The sequence below is a fragment of the Sinocyclocheilus rhinocerous genome, unplaced genomic scaffold, assembly GCF_001515625.1.
Source record: "Sinocyclocheilus rhinocerous isolate Xijiao unplaced genomic scaffold, SAMN03320098_v1.1 scaffold3468, whole genome shotgun sequence".
NCBI lineage: Eukaryota > Metazoa > Chordata > Actinopteri > Cypriniformes > Cyprinidae > Sinocyclocheilus > Sinocyclocheilus rhinocerous.
In genome coordinates, this window is record NW_015657489.1 from 173457 (window position 1) to 194209 (window position 20753).

A 20753-nucleotide genomic window follows, 5' to 3' on the forward strand; every position below is an offset into this window, starting at 1 on the left:
GTGTGTGTGTGTGTGTGTGTGTGTAAACACTGGGGAATTTCATGGTGACACAATGGTGAGCAGCAGCAGCAGCAACAAAAAGCGGCAGCTAGGACTAATGGAGAGCAGCTCTCCTCCGCGGAGCCTTTGATCTGTGAGAGATTCACTCTCGCTTCAGCAGAACCTCATTCAGGAGCGTCAGACACAAACACAGCACTTCTGCTTTTACCAAGTCAGTCTTCACTAGTACTAGTCCTCTGAGTGTTAAAGTGCTCGTGTGTGATCCAGACATGAACGATTCCTCAGATCACGCGTGTTGCATGTATGTTGTTGTGCTGCTTTACTAAGTGATCAGACTCACAAACACTTTCACTGCTGCACTCCACTAAAATATACTGAAGTATTTTTCCTTCATAATTTCTTAAAATGTCTATTATATAAATACGTAATAAATAAAAAAAATTCTATATATGTATTATTTTTAGTAATTACTGAGCACCTTATTTTAATACTTTTTTGTTATTGTTATATTGCATATTTATTTTTCTTGTAATTACGGTTTTGTTTTTAACACTTTGGCAATACTGAATGTGCATTGAACACGATGCCAATTAAGTTTTACAAAAAATAATGTTTCAGTCGCTCTACTTCAAAATTTTACACTTAATTCACTGTTATTTGCGGTTTCTTTATCATGATTTGTGAAATATACGAGCAGTTTCTGAGCAAATCCTACACCAGATTTTTTCAGTGTATTAATTCTCTTGAGCATTGATATTGATTTTATACAACAGTTCAATAAACAAGAAGTTAATATTAAGAGTCTTACGTTTTAGAGACCACATTGCATGTTTTTGCTGTTTCGCCAAAAAAAAAAAAAAAATTCCAAACAAAGCCACAGCAACACGACGGTGTTTCGTTCCTGAATGAATCATCCGTTTAAATGATTCGGTTCAATCGCAATGACTCACGTATTAACAGTGACTTGCTGCCACCTACTGGCGGTTTTAATTTCACATTTCTTCTCATTTCTAAATAATCTCAAATATCAGTATTCAACGTTTTGTGTTTAAAATATCAAAACATTATCCATGCATTTGTAACTGAGCTGCATTAAACAGTGTGTAAATACATCTAAATGCCTCTTCAGATGCAGCTTCTGTGTTTCCTCTGCACTGCAAAGATTCATTTTGTTGAAAAACTCATAACATGGCTTTACATTAAAAACAACTTACAAGTACTTTTTTGACAAAGTTTTTTGATGAATTAAGAAACCCTGCATCTAAAGAGCAACGATTTATGGACTTTACACCCCAGCAGCACTTTTTACATTTTTCTGATGTATGAATTTAGTTGATACTGATTTCATTTGCTTGGTAACAGCCCAAATGTCTTATTATTCTAATTGACTGATTAAATGCATTTTAAAGGTAAAAATGCCCATAAAAGGTAAAAAATCACTTTAAACTTATTGGAAAAGATTAATTCCTATCACTGCTGTGAACTGACCAGCACACAGAACAACTTTAGGAGTCCACAATAACACACTCAGCAAAATATCGTCTAATTATCCTTAACGATACAATCCTCATACCTCATGTCATTTCAAACCAGTGTGACTAACTTTCTTCTGTGGAACAACACAAAATAAGATCTTCCAAAGAAGTTTTCAAGAATGTTGGTACCAAACCGTTTTGGTTCCCACTGACTTCTGAGAACTCTCACGGAGAACAGACCGATTACTAACATTCTTCAGAATATCTTCTTCTGCGTTTCGCCGAATGCAGTCAGTCATGCAGGTTTGGAGTGACATGAGGGCGAGTAAATGTTGACAAGTCCCTTTAAGAGCCGGTTAGTGCATGAGGAGCGAGCAGAATGAGCAGCAAAGCTCTTGTGTTTCAGGTGATGTTCGCTCTGAATCAGACGCTGCTGCAGCAGGAGAGTCTCCGCGCCGGGGGCCTGCAGGTGCCCTACACCACAGAGCACCTGATCAAGCACTACAACTGTGGAGACCTCCGCTCCATCATCTTCAACCACGACGCCTCGCAGGTACCTCAGAGTCTGATGGACTGATGTCCTGAACGCGTCCAGGACGCTTTACTTTTCAGTTTATTCTCATGAAAAGATTTTTCAGATTTGATTCTTATGAACAGATTTTGTTTTAGATTCTTTTTAAATCAAAGAAACTTCACAAACTTTACATAAAGTTTTTATTTTTGACATTTCATTTTTCTATTTATTTAAATGTTTCCATTTTTCGCTGGTTTCTCTGCATGAATAGCAGCTGCCACGGCACTAAATACTAAACTATCAATCAAATCTGCTGAAAAACATTTCTAGTATAAATATCTAAACATCCTCAAACATCTACACAACATGCAACAGTTTTGTTCTGCTTTTATTTTTAATGTTTCTTTGTTACGTTTGACATGCTGAATACCAAAATCACATTACTTTCTGTGTATCATTAACAGTGCTCATGAAAACTAAACAAAAAAAACTTGCTAATTTTATTACTCATGCATACAATTTTTTTTTATAAAAATTAATTACTTAATGTAAATGTCTTTGCTGTAAGAATGTTTAAATATTTGGTAACACTTCACAATAAGGTTCCATTAGTTAATGTACAATGAACAATACAGTATTTATCTTTGTTAATGTTAGTTAATGAAAATACAGTCAGTCGTTCATTGTTAGTTTACGTTCATTCACAGTGCATTAACTAATGTTAACTTATGATTTCAATAACGCATTAGTAAATGTTGAAATGAACATGCTGTAGAAGTGTTGTTCATGCTTAGTTCGTGTTAACTAAAGTAGTTAACTAATGTTAACTAATGAACCTTATTGTAAAGTGTTAACAAATATTTTACTGGAAAACAGGACAAAAATGCAGTGTAAGAAATTGTGCATTCACTGTTTTTAATATTCAGTAATATTACTGAATTAACTGCACTGAATCGATCTGAATACTGACTGATTTACAGCTGAATGTGACTCTGCAGCACAAAAGCAGTGTTAAGTCGCTGGGGTATATTTGTAGCAATAGCCAACAATACATTGTATGGGTCAAAATTATAGATTTTTCTTTTATGCCAAAAATCATTAGGATATTAAGTAAAGATCATGTTCCATGAAGATATTTTGTAAGTTTCCTACTGTAAATATATCAAAACTTAATTTTTGATTAGTAATATGCATTGCTAAGAACTTCATTTGAACAACTTTAAAGATGATTTTCTCAATATTTAGATTTTTTTGCACCCTCAGATTCCAGATTTTCAAATAGTTGTATCTCAGCCAAATATTGTCCTATCCTAACAAACCATACATCATAAGCTTATTTATTCAGCTTTCAGATGATGCATAAATCTAAATTTTGTAAAATTGACACTTATGACTGGTTTTGTGCTCCAGGGTCACATTTGATACATTTTGCAACACTGTTATTATCTTTCCTGTTTCTCACTGTGAAGCTGCGCTGGAAGACTTTGTATTGTATGAAGCGCTATAGAAATCAATGCGGCTGTTTTTCGAACCTAAACTGCAACGATATCGGTCCGTTTTGCGTCCAGGTGCCGAGCTTCAAGAACGCGACGCTGCCGGCGAGCGAGCAGGTGACGGCGCGGGAGATCGAGCGCTACTTCAGACAGGAGCTGATCTACACGCGTAACGAGCGCATGGGCCGCCGCGTCAGAGCGCTGCTGGAGGAGCAGCCCGACAACAGCTTCTTCTTCGCTTTCGGAGCAGGTCAGTCTCCTCGGGACGCTCCCGGATGCTGTGGCTTTGAAGTGTCCTTTGATCTGCATTTTCTCCGTCTTCTGTTTCCGCGAGGGCTAGTAGCGTGAGCGGCCAGAGGCGGGTCATGTAATGAAACGTGTGGCTCGCGCTCTTTGATGCGGCTCGGTTCTGACCTCAGTATGCAGGTTATCAAATATCCGCCGGTTTTTGACTCGTAGCCCGAATGCAAACACTGCTGCTAAAAATAATGGAGGGCTCATTTCACAGAGATTAAAAGAGATTATGCTCTTTACAGGAACAAATCTTTACTTTAGAACCCTGAGAAATTGACTTTTTTTCCCAGAAGAAAGTTTGTAGCCGTAGTCCTCGCCGTTATTCTGCCTTTGATGAAGCGTCCGTCACAATAAAGCTTTCCCTGTGATGCCCGCTCTCCGGCGGTTCACCGTGAGGTCGTGTGTGGATCAGCGTTAAATGAAACGATGTGGAAATCTGATTAAAGCTGCTTAGAACAAATGACTCGAGTTATTTTGGTAGCGGCCGCAGCACTCATGCAGTAATTGCAGTTTTGTTCATTTAGAGAAACTGGACTAATGGCCGAAAAACACACGCAATCTGCTCACCGCCACATATTCTGCTTCATTTAACTCCAGATTGAAAACAGGGAGATTATAAACACCAGGAAACTTGGTTCTGATTGACCTCTCAAACTCTCTCTCTCTCTTGTGTGTGTGTGTGTGTGTGTTACTGTGTGTGTGTGTGTGTGTGTGTCTGTGTGTGTGTGTGTGTGTTACTGTGTGTGTGAGAGAGAGTGTGTGTGTGTGTGTGAGAGAGTGTGTGTGTGTGTGTGTGTGTGTTACTGTGTGTCTGTGTGTGTTACTGTGTGTGTGTGTGTGTGTGTGTCTGTGTGTGTGTGTGTGTGTTACTGTGTGTGTGAGAGAGAGTGTGTGTGTGTGTGTGAGAGAGTGTGTGTGTGTGTGTGTGTGTGTTACTGTGTGTCTGTGTGTGTTACTGTGTGTGTGTGTGTGTGTGTGTCTGTGTGTGTGTGTGTGTGTTACTGTGTGTGTGAGAGAGAGTGTGTGTGTGTGTGTGAGAGAGTGTGTGTGTGTGTGTGTGTGTGTTACTGTGTGTCTGTGTGTGTTACTGTGTGTGTGTGTGTGTGTGTGTCTGTGTGTGTGTGTGTGTGTTACTGTGTGTGTGAGAGAGTGTGTGTGTGTGTGTGTGAGAGAGAGTGTACATAAAATATTTAATTAAGTAATTAATCACACATTTATTTCTGAAATTAATCGCGATGAATTATTTTAAAAAGTTTTTAAATATATTTTATATTCTAATAATGTTACTTTCTATCTTCAAATTAATGTAGAAACAACATAAAGACAGAATATTTTTTATATTTGTTTAATGGCAACTTTTTTATGTATGAAGGCGAGAATCACTGATACCAATACTGCTGATGTCTCTTATTATTATTTTTCCTAATATTTAACCATTCACTAGCCATTCAACATTACAGTATAATTGAGAGCTGTCAATTTTAACATTTATTAGACTTCTAGAAAAAATAACTTCTAATTTAAGTGAACTTAATTTTCACAATCTTCACATAAACCCATTGTAATAAATGTCATATTTAGCGACCTGTGCCCTTCAGAAAGTTACAAAAGTGATTGATTTCCTCTTTTTTTTCTTTAGTTCTTTGATGAACAGGCATCCCAGCAGCTGGTTATGAGGTTATTTTGGCTGCTGAACATGACGCAGATCTGACACGCATCGTAGTTTCTCTTTACCTTTTCTGACCCACTGCAGCTCTTAAAGTCTCTATAATGAGCCGAGGAGCTGAATCGGGTGTGTTAGATGAGAGAGACAGTTTGGAAAACCAGAGTTCAGAGACATGTTCTTAAATCTGACTCATATAAAAATGAAAAAAATAAATAAATAAAACATAAGCCTATATCAGTTATACAGTGCTGTCGTGCAGTGACGTCCGGTTCGCGAACGAATCGTTGTTTTCTGTTCTGGGGGCCGAAGCTTCACGAGTCGAGAAACATTACGAGTCTAAAGCCAAAGCATACTTCAGTATTTACGTGTACGCTAGCGTGTGCATGCAGTGCGCCACACAAACTTCATCAGCAGCACAGCCGGATTTTTCTAACTCGCACATGCACCGCGCAATTTTTTCACATTAATTGGTTTGTGCAGAGCGTAGCAACACTGAACCGCTGTTTCACAGTCAGAAAAGAGACTGAGGAGACAAACTAAAAATACTACAAGTAAGAATCCTTTGTGTTTGAGAGTCGTTACTTTACTTCATTAGTGTGAATCTGGATCAAGCGCAACATGATCTGAATCTGAATCTGAATCAGAGGAATTCAGACAATAACAAATACTCATCCATGTTTTAAAGGGGTCATATGATGCGATTTCATTTTTTCCTTTCTCTTTGGAGTGTTACAAGCTCTTGGTGCATAAAGAAGATCTGTAAAGTTGCAAAGACTAAAGTCTCAAATCCAAAGAGATATTCTTTATAAAAGTTAAGAGGTCCATTGTGCAGCACTTAGTTTGCCAAAAAATGAAATGTTTAAAACTTAATTTGATTCTATTTTAAAAGATTATTTAAATTAAAATGAGTTTTGTCATTCATTTTGTTACTGCAGTTCATAAATCATAAAACAGAGAATCCATAAAAGTTAAAGCTGACAACACCGAATTTCTGGAAAAAATAAACATTTCATAGAGCCTTGTTATTGTTAATAAATCATCAAACTATTCAATTTTATTCATTCAAATTAGACATCTTTTTTGATTGATTATAATTAACTTAATTAAACCATTAAAATGGAATCCAGAACATGTTAAACCACAGAGAACATGTGATTAGTGAACTGGCTGATCTCATCACTAAAAGAACAGGTTTGATTCGGGAAAATGAGTTACTATATTAAATTCTGTTTCTGGGTAGTATTACTCTGTCCAGCGTTTATTTGATACTACACCGCATATTATTTCACTTGTTTTATTAGTTATCAGAAACCTAACCTGATATTTCAGTATGGTTTCATAGCGTATGAGAAGTTTTGGTAATGAAATTATTCACCCGATCAATACATAATCTGTTTTATTAGCAGTTTGACTAGAATAAATAATAAATATGGTCCGTCAATCAGTACTTTTTACTTTTAATACTCAAGTGAAACTGAAAATGAGTGCTGAAACTCTGGATTGTATAAAGTATAAAGTGCTTTAAATATATAAAGTGACTTGACATTTTACTGGAGTAATGTTTCATGAGGATATCTGTACTTTTAATCAAATACTTGATTTGTCTACTTCTTCCACCACTGATTATTTGAGAAATTTACTAGCAATTTCAGAGTGAAAACAGTTTCAGAATAAATCCTGTCCTTCATCCGGTGTAACTGGAGATCCACTGAATGACCTGAGCTCATGTGACCTGTGACCTCTGACCCCACGCGACCCCGAGCTGCGGCTCGTGCACCTGGAACATGGTTTTAGGTCTGTGCCTGCAGACAAACTGCATGTCTATTATTAGCAGACGAATGAGACGGCTGTCTGTAATCCCAGCATTCCCTGCTGCTGAAGATCCTCATCACAGCTTCTCATGATGAGCTAGAGCTTTTATTTAGAAATGAATGCAGGTGCTTTAAAAAAATTTTTTTTATATATATATTTAAGCAGATTTATTTAAAAATTTGATTTTTATTTACAAAAATTTAATTTTTTTAATTTAAGCAGATTTATTTAGAAATGAGCGTAGTTGCTTTTTTTTTTTTTTTTTAAATGTGTTTATTTATATTGTGAAAAGCGCTATACAAATAAACTTGAATTGAATTAAACTTTAATTATTTAAGCAGATTTTGAAATGAGTGCAGATGCTTTTTTTATATTTTATTTTTTTAAGACCTCTCTCTATTAAACATCTTATTGGCTGTGCTGCTTTTAATGCAGTTTGATGATGATTTAAGTCAAGTCACCTTTATTTATATAGCGCTTTTAACAATACAGATTGTCTCAAAGCAACTGAACAGCATTAATTAGGAAAATAGTGTGTCAATAATGCAGAAGGACAATAGTAAACACTAATTTTTCAGTTAAAGGCAGTTCATCATTGAATTCAGCGATGTCATCATCCAGCTCAGTTCAGTTAAAATAGTATCTTTGCAATAATTTGCAATCAAGTCAACGATATCGCTGGAAATGAAGTGTCCCCAACTAAGCAAGCCAGAGGCGACAGCGGCAAGGAACCAAAACTCATTCGGTGACAGAATGGAGAAAAAAACTTGAGAGAAACCAGGCTCAGTCGGGGGGCCAGTTCTCCTCTGGCCAGACCAAACCAGCAGTTCAGTTCCAGGCTGCAGCAAAGTCAGATTGTGCAGAGGAATCATCTGGTTCCTGTGGTCTTGTCCCGGTGGCCGTCTAATTTAATTTAGTAATATCTCTTAAGGACTTGTTTAATAGGATTTTTGCAGAAAACATTTTAGAATTTTTGTCATAGGCAAATTTAAAACATTTTTATAATTTAACCATCTTATTTTTCTGTTTTATTTAGTTTGGTTTTATTTTATTGCATTTATACAGCTCCTGTGTAACTGGTAGAAAATTTACAAACTCTCATGTCATGAAAATATCCTCCACATTAATGCATTTGACAGACTTTTTAATCTAAAGCGACTTGCATTGCATTCAAGTTATATATTTGATCAGATTTATTCAGCATCTTCAGATGCCAATTTCTTCCCTCAGGCAATCCATCTCATGAACACTTGACAATAACTGTGGAACACACACTATTTATTCACTCATACACTTATTTATCTAACACACATACTCAGTCTACATTTCAATTTGCACATAATATACCTGTACGTACAACTGTCTATTGTTCTATTTTTTTTATTTTTTATTATCTGTGTTTTTTTGTTCTGTCACTGTCATTCTGTTACACTGTGGAAGCTTCTGTCACGAAAACAAATTCCTCGTATGTGTAAACATACCTGGCAATAAAGCTCATTCTGATTCTGATTCTGATTCTTCTGAGATCTTGCTTTCACTGGGAATTGAACCCATGACCTTGTCCTTGGCGTTGCGAGTGCCCTGATCTACTGCCTGCCGTGGCATGACATTTCTACTACAGACTTTTAATTTCTTTATTCACGTTTTTTGATGGCATAAAATATCGCGGTGCACTGAATGCTGTTGATCAGTGCGGCTCGCATGATTAGACTGACGACGCAGATCTCGCTCCAGGATTAATCATGCCAGAGATATGCAATCCCACGAGAACTCGAATCCAGCCTGAGCCACCAAAAACTCACGGGCCTGGGGTTTAGTTCCGCTCCACACACTCACACACTCACACTCACACACTCACACACTCACACTCACACACACTCACACTCACACACTCTCACACTCTCACACTCACACTCTCACACTCTCACATACTCACACTCTCACACACTCTCATACACTCTCATACACTCTCATACACACACACTAGGACTGTGCGATTTGGGGGAAAATATCAAATTGTGATTTTTTTGACAGATATTGCGATTGCGATTTGATTTGCGATTTTAAATTTGCAAAGTCAAGCTTCATCACACACTCACACTCACACACTCACACACACTCACACTCACTCACACACTCTCACACTCACACACTCTCACACACACACACACACAGGCTTTCAATCACACTCAGTATGAGGCTCATCTTCATAGTGTCTTGCTGTAAATCCAGTGCATTAATGAACAGCTATAAATTCACCTTCTCTTTTCCAGACAATGAAAGCAGACTAAATGTCCTGAGCAGCGTCATACGTCTGTTCCTCACATGTGGCTTTAAATACTTGAATAAATAACTGAATGTTTTTATGGTTTTCGCTTTTATTCCCAGTGAATTTTAATGATTTAGACATTTGTGATTACGCTTTTTAATATTTTTCACTCACAAATCCAGGTTTTCCAAGAACTCGAGCACTCTGGTTCTGAGGAAAAATTGGTAAAAATGGGCACTTGTGAAGGGGAGGAAATAGCGGTTTATTTATTTAGCTGTTTTATTTCATTTGCTGCACTTTAAAGGCTGTATTAATTGGAAGCCCCTGGTTAAGACGCACTGGTTTACAGCAGCACGAGTGTGATTCATGACAGACGGCTCAGTTTAGTGTGAAGTGTTGCTTTATTACTCGGAGTCTCTGGTATTGTCATGCCGCTGTGCTTTGACTCGTTGCCCGTGTAAAGTCTGAGCTCTTTGTTGAGAATGGTTTGTTCACTTTGACAACACTTTGTTGTCTTTGATGCAGCAGATTGGACTCATTCAGCCTCAACACAAAGCTCATCCAGCGCGTCTCGGCTGTTTTGGCAGTCGATTCTGCTGAATGAACGCTCCTCTATTGCGCTGGAATTCTCTCTCTCATTAGAATCGGGGCATTTGCGCAGGTTTCCCGGACGGAGTTTGTGGAACGGATGTTATCAGTGCGTCTGCCCACATGTGTGAGGAAAAACATCTCGTGTGTGTTCAGGATTTCACAATCAACCCTGTTCTAGTCTCTCATAGATTGTACTCTTGTTTTACTGCACTGTTCTTATGCATTGCTCATGTTATGATATCTCTGTTATATTTCCTGAGTCGAGCAGGTTTTTGAGTTAAGCAAGGTGGAGCAGAGAGTATTAATGAGAGCACTGAAATAACACTGGGAGATTTTATTTGGCTTTGCCTCTTTGTTGGACTTTATGCAGCGTTTACCTCCAGCCAAACTGAAGAAAAGCGCGTTCATGCCAAGACTCGAGCTTCCAACAACAACTAACTATTCATTGCACCTTATTAAAATCAGCAGTAAAGATCCAGGGTGTGGCTTTGTATCGAATACACCTCCGACTTCTGAATTCATGCATTTCTAGCGCATTTTAATGGGAATAATGCTGGACATACAACCTTTTTCCAATGCAGGTAATTCCAGCAACGTTTCCATGGTGTTCACATGAGTTTATGAGAAGAGTTTATATATTGAGTTTATAGATGCAGGAAACCCCAAAACAATAATATTCTGTCTAGTCTATGAATAGTTCACATAAAAATGAACATGTGCTGAAAACATGCTCACCCTCAGTTCATCAGAGATCAGGATGAGTTTGTTTCTTCATCAGGTTTGTAGAAATGTAGCATTGCATCAGTGTCTCAGCAATGGATGCTCTGCAGTGAATGGGTGCCGTCAGAATGAGAGTCCAAACAGCTGATAAAAACATCACAATAATCCACAAGTAATCCACAGCACTCCAGTCCATCAGTTAACATCTGGAGAAGACAAAAGCTGATGGACTCATATTTTAGCCAGAAGCAATGGTTTGAAGTTAAAAACATCTTAATGGATTTGTTTGTTACAAACACTCAGCTTTTCGCTTCTCACGACATTAATTGATGGACTGGAACAGTGTTGGAAAGTTACTTTTAAAAGGAATGCATTACAATATTGCGTTATCCTTTTAAGAAGGGCTTCACGGGGCTTATTGCTTTTATAAAACGGTTATTCCATATACGTAGTAAGGTTTCACAAAATAAAACAGAGCAAATAAAGTGTAATGATATTAATAAAAACAGTATTCTTCCACCAAACAATGTAGCTCCTCAGAAACAGTTGTGGTTGCTACAAAGTGGTTGCCGAGCAACAGACAAACGTAAACAAAGGTGTATGTTACTTTGTAGAGTAATTTACAACAGCTTCGAACGCGGCTCAACCAATCAGAATCAAGCACCGGAACTCCCCGTTTTATAATGATGCACGAACCTCTGCTGAACGTCTTGTTCTTCATGTATCAGCATTAATCTGAGTCTAATTCCAGATGATCGTGTCTGTGAATGAAGACAAATGACGGCCGTGGTTTAGTAAGTCCATAATCTGCCCATAAGCAATGACAAATGAGACGTGATACGTGCTTTAGCTGGAAACGTCCGCTCTGTTTCTGTGGTTGAATGAAACCGATTGCTGCTCTATTTCTTTTATTGCGAACAGCAGCATCTGATTAGTAACGGTGAAAGAAATACTAGTCGAGACTGCAGTGGGTTTCCAATCACATGTTCTTTCATGGCAAAAAAATTATTGTCTTATTCAGTAATTCTGTCATGCTTTCCAGCACAAATAGGCAGGCAGACAGACAGGGCTAATTTATTTATATAGCACATTATTTCATGCACAGTGATAATTCAAAGCGCTTTACAGAAAAAAATATTTTTTTAAAAATTGCAAAAAGTTTTCAAAAGAAATGTAAAAAAAACAATAAAAATTAAGTAGTAAAAATCAATACAATAAATTAAATAAAATAAGATTCTACGGGACATCAAAGAAAAAGAGGAAGCTAAACTTAACATCTAAGTTATCCAAGTTTTACTTCAAGTAAATGTGTATTTATTAAGCATTGTTTTCTGAAAAATTTATAAATTTGTGCTTAAAACAAGAAATATATCTGCCAATTCAGAATTACATTTAAAATGTTATAAGTAGTGTAACTATTTCAATTACTCTATTAAAGTAATGTAACTGATTACATTTGATTACTTTTCTAAATCTCTAAACGGTGAAAGAAATACTAGTCGAGACTGCAGTGGGTTTCCAATCACATGTTCTTTCATGGCAAAAAAATTATTGTCTTATTCAGTAATTCTGTCATGCTTTCCAGCACAAATAGGCAAATAGGTAAATGTGTATTTATTAAGCATTGTTTTCTGAAAAATTTATAAATTTGTGCTTAAAACAAGAAATATATCTGCCAATTCAGAATTACATTTAAAATGTTATAAGTAGTGTAACTATTTCAATTACTTTATTAAAGTAATGTAACTGATTACATTTGATTACTTTTCTAAATCTCTAAAGAATGTTTTCAAGTGTTAATCATTTTCAAACATTTAAAGCAGGCAGGGTTAAAGCATTAGTTCACTTCCAGAATAAAAATCTCCGGATCATTTACTCACACTCACGTCATCCCAGATGATTACAGATGATTACAGTTACCTTAACACCGTTACATGTAACCAGTTACTCCCCAACACTCTACATTATAATATTGTTACACCTTTAGAAAGTATAATGCATTAAAACACAACAAACAAACCTTCAAATATTGTAATGCATTTTAACTTTGGTTACAGTTGTTTCAGAGAAGAAATAATGCATTACGATGTACATTATGAATACCTTTATAATGCATTATAGGCTACATAAGAGCTTTTAGTAAAATGTTACCCATTTTTCAGAAAACAAGACTAAATCTCTGACGTAATTTTGTTTCAAGTAAATGTATCTTGATTTAAAAATGTTCAGATATTTGTACTAGAAAACTGGACAAAAGCATTCAAATCTTTGTTGTTTAGTTGGATCAAGCTGAAACTGATTATTAGTGATAAAACTAATAATCAGAAAAGAGTGTTTGCACTGTTATAAACCCAAAGAGTTTCGCTTTGAACATCTGATGAGACAGTAGGATCAGCTTTTATCTCATATTGACTTCAAAGCAGTTAAAAGACTAGTTAAGCTCACTGGTGGACTAGTTAATGAAGTCTTTATGGTGGCAGGATCTCACGCACAGGTCTGCGGGTTCAGCGAGAGTAACGTCTGCGCATGATCGATTTAAGCATGATCTATTTAAGCATTATCTATTTAAGTCAATGTGATAAATGGTTGAAAGCTGTAGTTCCAACACGTGAGTTTGTGCTGCTGTTTGTGAACGTTTGTTGATTCTGTGGTTTTGTAATTGTTAAAAGGCTGTTCACTGGACTATCTTGATTCAGTGTTGCAGATGCATGATGGGTGATTGGGCTGTTCAGCATAATAATAGCAGCATCTGATCTGACTGAACACCTGAACCTCAGTTAGGAGGAACACACACACTAGTGATCCTGATCTGTTAGAGAGTCTCTGAGAGGAAGTTCACGATTCCCAGAGGCAAACAGGACTGTCATGTGACACGCTCTTCCTGTAATGAGACAGACATGAAATATCAGTACAGTAATCTAACATTACAGACTGCTTCTGTGTGTGTGTGTGAGTGAGTGACTGTGAGTGAGTGAGTGAGTGAGTGAGTGAGTGTGTGAGTGAGTGACTGTGTGAGTGAGTGACTGTGTGAGTGAGTGACTGTGTGAGTGAGTGACTGTGTGACTGAGTGAGTGACTGTGTGAGTGAGTGACTGACTGTGTGAGTGAGTGACTGAGTGACTGACTGTGTGAGTGAGTGAGTGACTGTGTGACTGTGAGTGACTGAGTGAGGTGTGTGTGTGTGTGTGTGAGAGAGTGAGTGACATTGACTAACTTCAGAGCCTGAAGGTGGAGTGTTTGTGTTTCAGGTCATTTTCTGGGAAACAACACTGTGATTGACGTGTTGCGGCGTGAAGGTTATGAGGTGGAGCACACGCCTGCTGGACAGACGCTACACAGGTAACACACACACACACACAGGTTTCCATGTTTTATGGGTTCATTCATTCCTAACCCTTCTCCATAGGTATAATGGTTTTTCTATTGTACAAACTGTATTTTCTGTCCTCTTACTCTAACTCTACACATAAACCTGCCCCTCACACAAAACTACAGGCATTTTTACATTTTCAAAACACTTCATTCTGTGTGATTTCTAAGCTTGTTTCCTCATGGGGACCTAAAACATGTCCTACAGCTGCCTGAAGAACTAACAATCACTGATAATTAATAAATATCGGTAACACTATACAGTATGGTTCCATTTTACATTAGTTAACATGAACTAATTCTATAAATACTTCTAAAGCAAGAATTAAAATTAGTCACTGTTAATTTCAACATTTACTAATACATTATTCCAAAGCTGTGTCTGTTAATATTATTTAATGGACCTGAGCTGACATGAACTAACATTAACAAATGAGTTGCTCATTGTTAGTTAATTGTAGTTAATGCATTAAGTAATGGGGCATTATTGTAAATGTGTGTTTGTGTTACTGTTGTTCCCGTCACTGGAGCTCGTGCGTTGGTGCTTTTACTGCACGTCATGTTTAAACACATAGAGCGTCGGATCCGCTGTGTTTTCTGTGTTTATTCAGTCTCAGACTGATGGTCGCTGTGCTCCTGCCAGCACCAAGGCAGCATGATGTACTAAAATACCTAAAACTACAACAAAAACGAATAAAAATGACAAAAACAATAAAATGACAAACTGTAACTAAAACTAACGTGAAAGCACTATATATATATATATATATATATATATATATTGCGATAAAGCGATATATATTGTAGCAAATCTCAACTGCTTGATTGTTTAAATTGTCACAAAATGTTACAATATTATTGTCCAGCTCTAATCTGATAAATGCAACTATAAGGCATGAAGATATTAACAATATGATTTTCTGCTTTGAAACAATGAGTGTTGTGAAAGCACTATATATATATATATTAGACTTTGACTCAAGTACTTCTGAACTGAATTCTTGCACTCTTAATCAAGCATCAGAACCTCATTTAGACCTTTAAAGGGACAGTTCGCCCAAAAATGTCAACTCTGTCTTCATATACTCGACCTTCGAGTCGCTCCAAACCTCTATGAGTTTCTTTCTTCATTAGATGATATTTTGAAGAATGTTGGGAACCAAACCGTTTCTGGTCCCCGTTGACTTCTATTGCATTTATTTATTTATTTTTCGTTCAGTGGGGACCAGAAACGGTTTGGTTCCCAACATTCTTTAAAATATCTTCCTTTGTGTTCAAAAGAAGAAACTCATACAGGTTTGGAACGACTTGAGGGTGAGTTTTCATTTTTTGGTGAACTGTTCCTTTTAAAGTCCTTACTTTATTGCTTTACTAACCAGCCCATCACATTTCAGTGGTTTTATTTAAAACCAAAAGCCAATGAAAGGCATGTGAACGTCCAGTGTATCCAGATGTTCATCCTCACTGTGTTTCTGATATATGAATAAACTGAGCAGCTAAACGCTCAACTTCTGTGTCTCAGCAGTGGGTTTGCGTCCATATTAAAGTGTTTCTTGTGTCCTTGGCAGCGGCTGGAGGTCCGGAGAGCTGACGGATGCAGACGCCCCGCTCGAGCCGTTCCTCCACGAGAGCCGAGATCTTCAGGAGGACGAGGACTCGAACCCGCGGCTCCTGGAGCTCCTGGAGAAGGTGGAGCACAAGCTGAAGAAGAAGCGCCGCAACAAGCAGAAGAAGCAGCACCATCGTCAGTTCAACGACCTCTGGGTGCGGATGGAGGAGAGGTGAGACCAACCACGACCAGCTCAGCGTCTCACTTCAGTACCTTCGTTTTAAATATGCCTATATAGTGGTTATATCACGAGCGATGCCGAGCTGATGCAAACTCACACAGACCCGACGGAGAATCTCAGACTGACTGTGATCTGTGCTGGAAATGGAGCATCTGCTTCCAAAAGACTGCAGAACCTCCGTCTACGAGAGCTGTATTTCATGTACACCAATATTTCACGGATCAGTGTCACATTGTGTAGTTTCGAACAGACTGACGCTTGTTCCCGTGTCAAATCCCACATGACATGTTCTCTGCTGAGCCTGAACCGTGTTCTGGAAATTTGCATGTATTTACTTTTACAGTCGCCCACGTTATTCGGAGTTAAACAAATATTTCTTTAATAAACTGTTTATGAAAGCCAAGCGGGTCCCGGTTCAGGCCCAGACGGTCAAAACAAACAATATAGACTTCATTTATTTGAACCCGTGGAGGGAAACGAGCGCCGCGCTTCAATACGAGATCCAGAACTCGACAGAAACCGCGTCACCTCAGCCGCTCGTCTGGATTTCATCGACACAGATGGAGGACGTGAATGAAATCCTCAGACTCTTTATTTGTGTTTCCCGTCCGTCTCATGAGCTCTGACAGACTCCAAACCCTCCCTCCCTTCTTCTTCATATTTCATAAACGCTCAGATTTCAGCCGCTCACGTTTGAGCCAAACCACACGTGACCCAGAGGCTGTGTAGGTCAAGCTCTTCTGAAAACACACAAAAGCGGCTGATGTTTTAGCCACAGACTCACAGTCCTGTGTTTGATCTGGAGTGAATGTGAACCAACTTAGATTTATTCTTAAACCCCAAGAATCGAACCTAATGAAACATTATTTGTAGCTCCTCCCATCCAATAAATTGTGATAATCTTTATGCTTTGCTACTTTTGATATGAAACCGTCTCAGCTCTCAAACTCGAACTCTGGCAGTTTTATCACTAAATTCAATCAATAAATGTGTTTTTGTCACGGATGGCTGTAGTGAAGCGATTAGGGCTGCTCGATTAAAAAAACATCACGATTATTTTGGTCAATATTGTAATCACGATTATTTGTCACGATTATTGGGCCACATGACAAAACTTTATATGATTGATTTATTTAGAGAAAGTGATATACTGTATATATATTTCTGTAAATAAGGTTCATATGACATCTACATTTTAGATTTAGATGAAATTTCACAATTCTCAATAACACAGCAGAATACCAGGGTAATCATATTAGTAAAAAAGTCCTCAAAAATGACTGAAAATAGTTAAACTGTCAGTAATACAATAAAAATAAAAAGCAAAGGACAAATACAATAGAAAAACAAACAGGGCTTTAAGTTTTTTATGCAAGTCTATTCAGCTAACAGCCTACTACATAAATTGAATAATTGAATGTAAAATAAAACTTCACTGCAAGAATTACACTTTCTTTGTTTCTTATTAAAGCTAAAAAGTCCTTCAGTCGAGAGCAGTGAGTGTTTTCTCTGTCTTTTGTTGTTAGATTAATATGAAGCACACAGTCGGCAGCAGGAATATTAGGCTGCTGTCACTTTAAGAGCTGCACGGATCCAATTTACTGTTACACACGTCTTTTCTTTCTTAACTGTTTACGTTCATATATTACATAACCGACGGCGATTTACATGATTAATCACCAAGCGCCGCATTTTGACACATTTTCACGCTTTTAAAACATAAATAAATCTAATAAACTTTAATTAATCAAGCACGGCCCATTTTGCAAAAGTCACGTTACATGATTTTACTGATTTGCTCGTGAAATTGGGCTTTTATGGAGGAGTTGAAAGCGCACTGCTGGGAATGGGGCGCAATAATCATTTTATCTCGATTATTGCAATTTCATAATCGTTGGAGGCCGAAATTGAAATCAAAAGTGTATTTTGATTAATTGCACAGCTCTAGAAGCGATCATCTCTTCCTCTTTACTACTAGTTACGGCAGCAAAGTTCATTGGTCACGGAAATGTGCATATGACAATAAAGGCTTTGAACTTGAAATAAACATGAACGAACATCAGAAGAAACAAGAAGCTCTAGAAGCTGGAGTAGAAATATAATTATATCATCATTTAAAATTTTCACTGAATGTCAGATGTTGTACATTGGATTAGGATAATCACTAGATGATGATGATGATGAAGGCGTGTGTTTCTCATGATCTCTCTCTCGTTTCTCGCAGTGTGACGGCCGAGGCTCCGCCTCCTGTCGTCCGCATCATCAACGGTTACATCACAGTCCAGACACTCCCACAGGAGCACGGCAGAGCCAATCAGCACAGGACGTTCTCAGGCTCCTCCTCCTCCTCCTGGAGCCCCGCCCTCACTGCGACGGCTCTGTGTGTTCAGATCCTGCTGCTGCTGCTTTCATGACGTCTGATGAGCTGCAGGTTCGAGTTTAACCCTGAACCTCACAGACTCTGAGCCGCCGCCTGCTTCATGCTGGACTAATCAACCGCTTCACTTCAGCTCTTGAAGAATCACTTCCTTGCAAATCAGATGTATTATAGATGTAGAGTTTTGAATAAAGCATTTGTTTGTTCACTTATTTTATAAATATATAAAGAAGAGTCATTATATTTTTTAGACTAAATCAGCTACTAACCAGCTTAACTGGCCTCAATCATGAAACAGCAGCAGCGAATTTCTGTTTGTAAAACCTTAGAAATCAAATCACTTCCTTCAGTTCAGTGACACTTTTTACAGAAAAGCAGATTTACAAGTGATTTGTGCAGAAGCCAGTTTCACGTCAGAGGCCCGTTGAGTTTCTTCTTCTATCTGTCAACTTCATGCATTTGATGATTGTTTAAAATGTTGTGTTTATGACATAGAAATGAGTCATTTAATTTATTGAATAGATAGTGTTAGTTGATGTAAATGTGTTTATGTGGTTGTTTATGACAGAATGATACAATGTAAATCATATCTGGTGTTTGTGACGTTACAGTAATTATGTTTGTCTATGATGTTACAAGAAATAAAGTATTTATCTAGTTCAAGGTTCTCCAAAGGAAAGATGAATATAGATGTTCTGTTCCTCATCAGGTTCTTCTTGAACCAACGACTGGCGCCGCGACTCTTTGGACGAGATCTTTTATTATGCTCTTTAAAATAAATCATAAGACCAATGGGATGGTTTATTTCTGGCTGCCAATGAATGAATATTAGGCTGCTGTCACTTTAAGAGCTGCACGGATCCAATTTACTGTTACACACGTCTTTTCTTTCTTAACTGTTTACGTTCATATATTACATAACCGACGGCGATTTACATGATTAATCACCAAGCGCCGCATTTTGACACATTTTCACGCTTTTAAAACATAAATAAATCTAATAAACTTTAATTAATCAAGCACGGCCCATTTTGCAAAAGTCACGTTACATGATTTTACTGATTTGCTCGTGAAATTGGGCTTTTATGGAGGAGTTGAAAGCGCACTGCTGGGAATGGGGCGCAATAATCATTTTATCTCGATTATTGCAATTTCATAATCGTTGGAGGCCGAAATTGAAATCAAAAGTGTATTTTGATTAATTGCACAGCTCTAGAAGCGATCATCTCTTCCTCTTTACTACTAGTTACGGCAGCAAAGTTCATTGGTCACGGAAATGTGCATATGACAATAAAGGCTTTGAACTTGAAATAAACATGAACGAACATCAGAAGAAACAAGAAGCTCTAGAAGCTGGAGTAGAAATATAATTATATCATCATTTAAAATTTTCACTGAATGTCAGATGTTGTACATTGGATTAGGATAATCACTAGATGATGATGATGATGAAGGCGTGTGTTTCTCATGATCTCTCTCTCGTTTCTCGCAGTGTGACGGCCGAGGCTCCGCCTCCTGTCGTCCGCATCATCAACGGTTACATCACAGTCCAGACACTCCCACAGGAGCACGGCAGAGCCAATCAGCACAGGACGTTCTCAGGCTCCTCCTCCTCCTCCTGGAGCCCCGCCCTCACTGCGACGGCTCTGTGTGTTCAGATCCTGCTGCTGCTGCTGCTTTTATAAGATCTGATGAACCCTAAACCGCACGGACAGACTCGGAGCCTCCTCCTGCTTCATGCTGAACACTTCACTTCTTCAGCTCTTGAAGAATCACTTCCGTGTAAATATCAGAAGCTTTATAGATGTAATTTAGTTTTGAAGAAAGCATTTGTTTATTTATATATTTATATAATAAGTAAACAAGAGTCATTATATTTTTGTGACTAAATCAGCTACTAACTAGCTTAACTACAACTGGCCTCGCTCACGAAACAGCAGTGCATTTCTGCTTATAAAACCTTAGAAATCAAATCACATCCTTCAGTCTGGTGACACTTTCTACATAAAAGCAGATTTTCAAGCGATTTGTGCGAAAGTGAGTCTCATGTCAGAAGCCCGTTACGCTTCATCTTTTCTATCTGTCAACTTCATGCATTTGATGATTGTTTAAAATGTTGTTTATGACATAGAAATGAGTCATTTAATTTATTGAATAGATGGTTTTAGTAGATCTAAATGTGTTTATGTGATTGTTTATGGCACTGAGACGTTTGGACTCGACAGATTCTGCCTGAACTGATGACTGGCGCCGCGACTCTGTGGAAGAGATCTTTTATTATGCTCTTTACAATAAATCATTAGATGGATTTATGATTTTGAACGGGATGGTTTATTTCTGGTTGCCAATGAATGCGTGAAAGGATTTTTCTTTGTAAAACATCT

At 37.7% G+C, this 20753-nt stretch overlaps 1 pseudogene; it reads left to right on the forward strand.

Annotated features, from left to right (window-relative positions):
• Positions 1–18630, forward strand: part of LOC107721032 (metalloprotease TIKI1-like) — a 32239-nt pseudogene extending 13609 nt beyond the window's left edge.
• The last annotated feature ends 2123 nt before the right edge of the window (positions 18631–20753 follow it).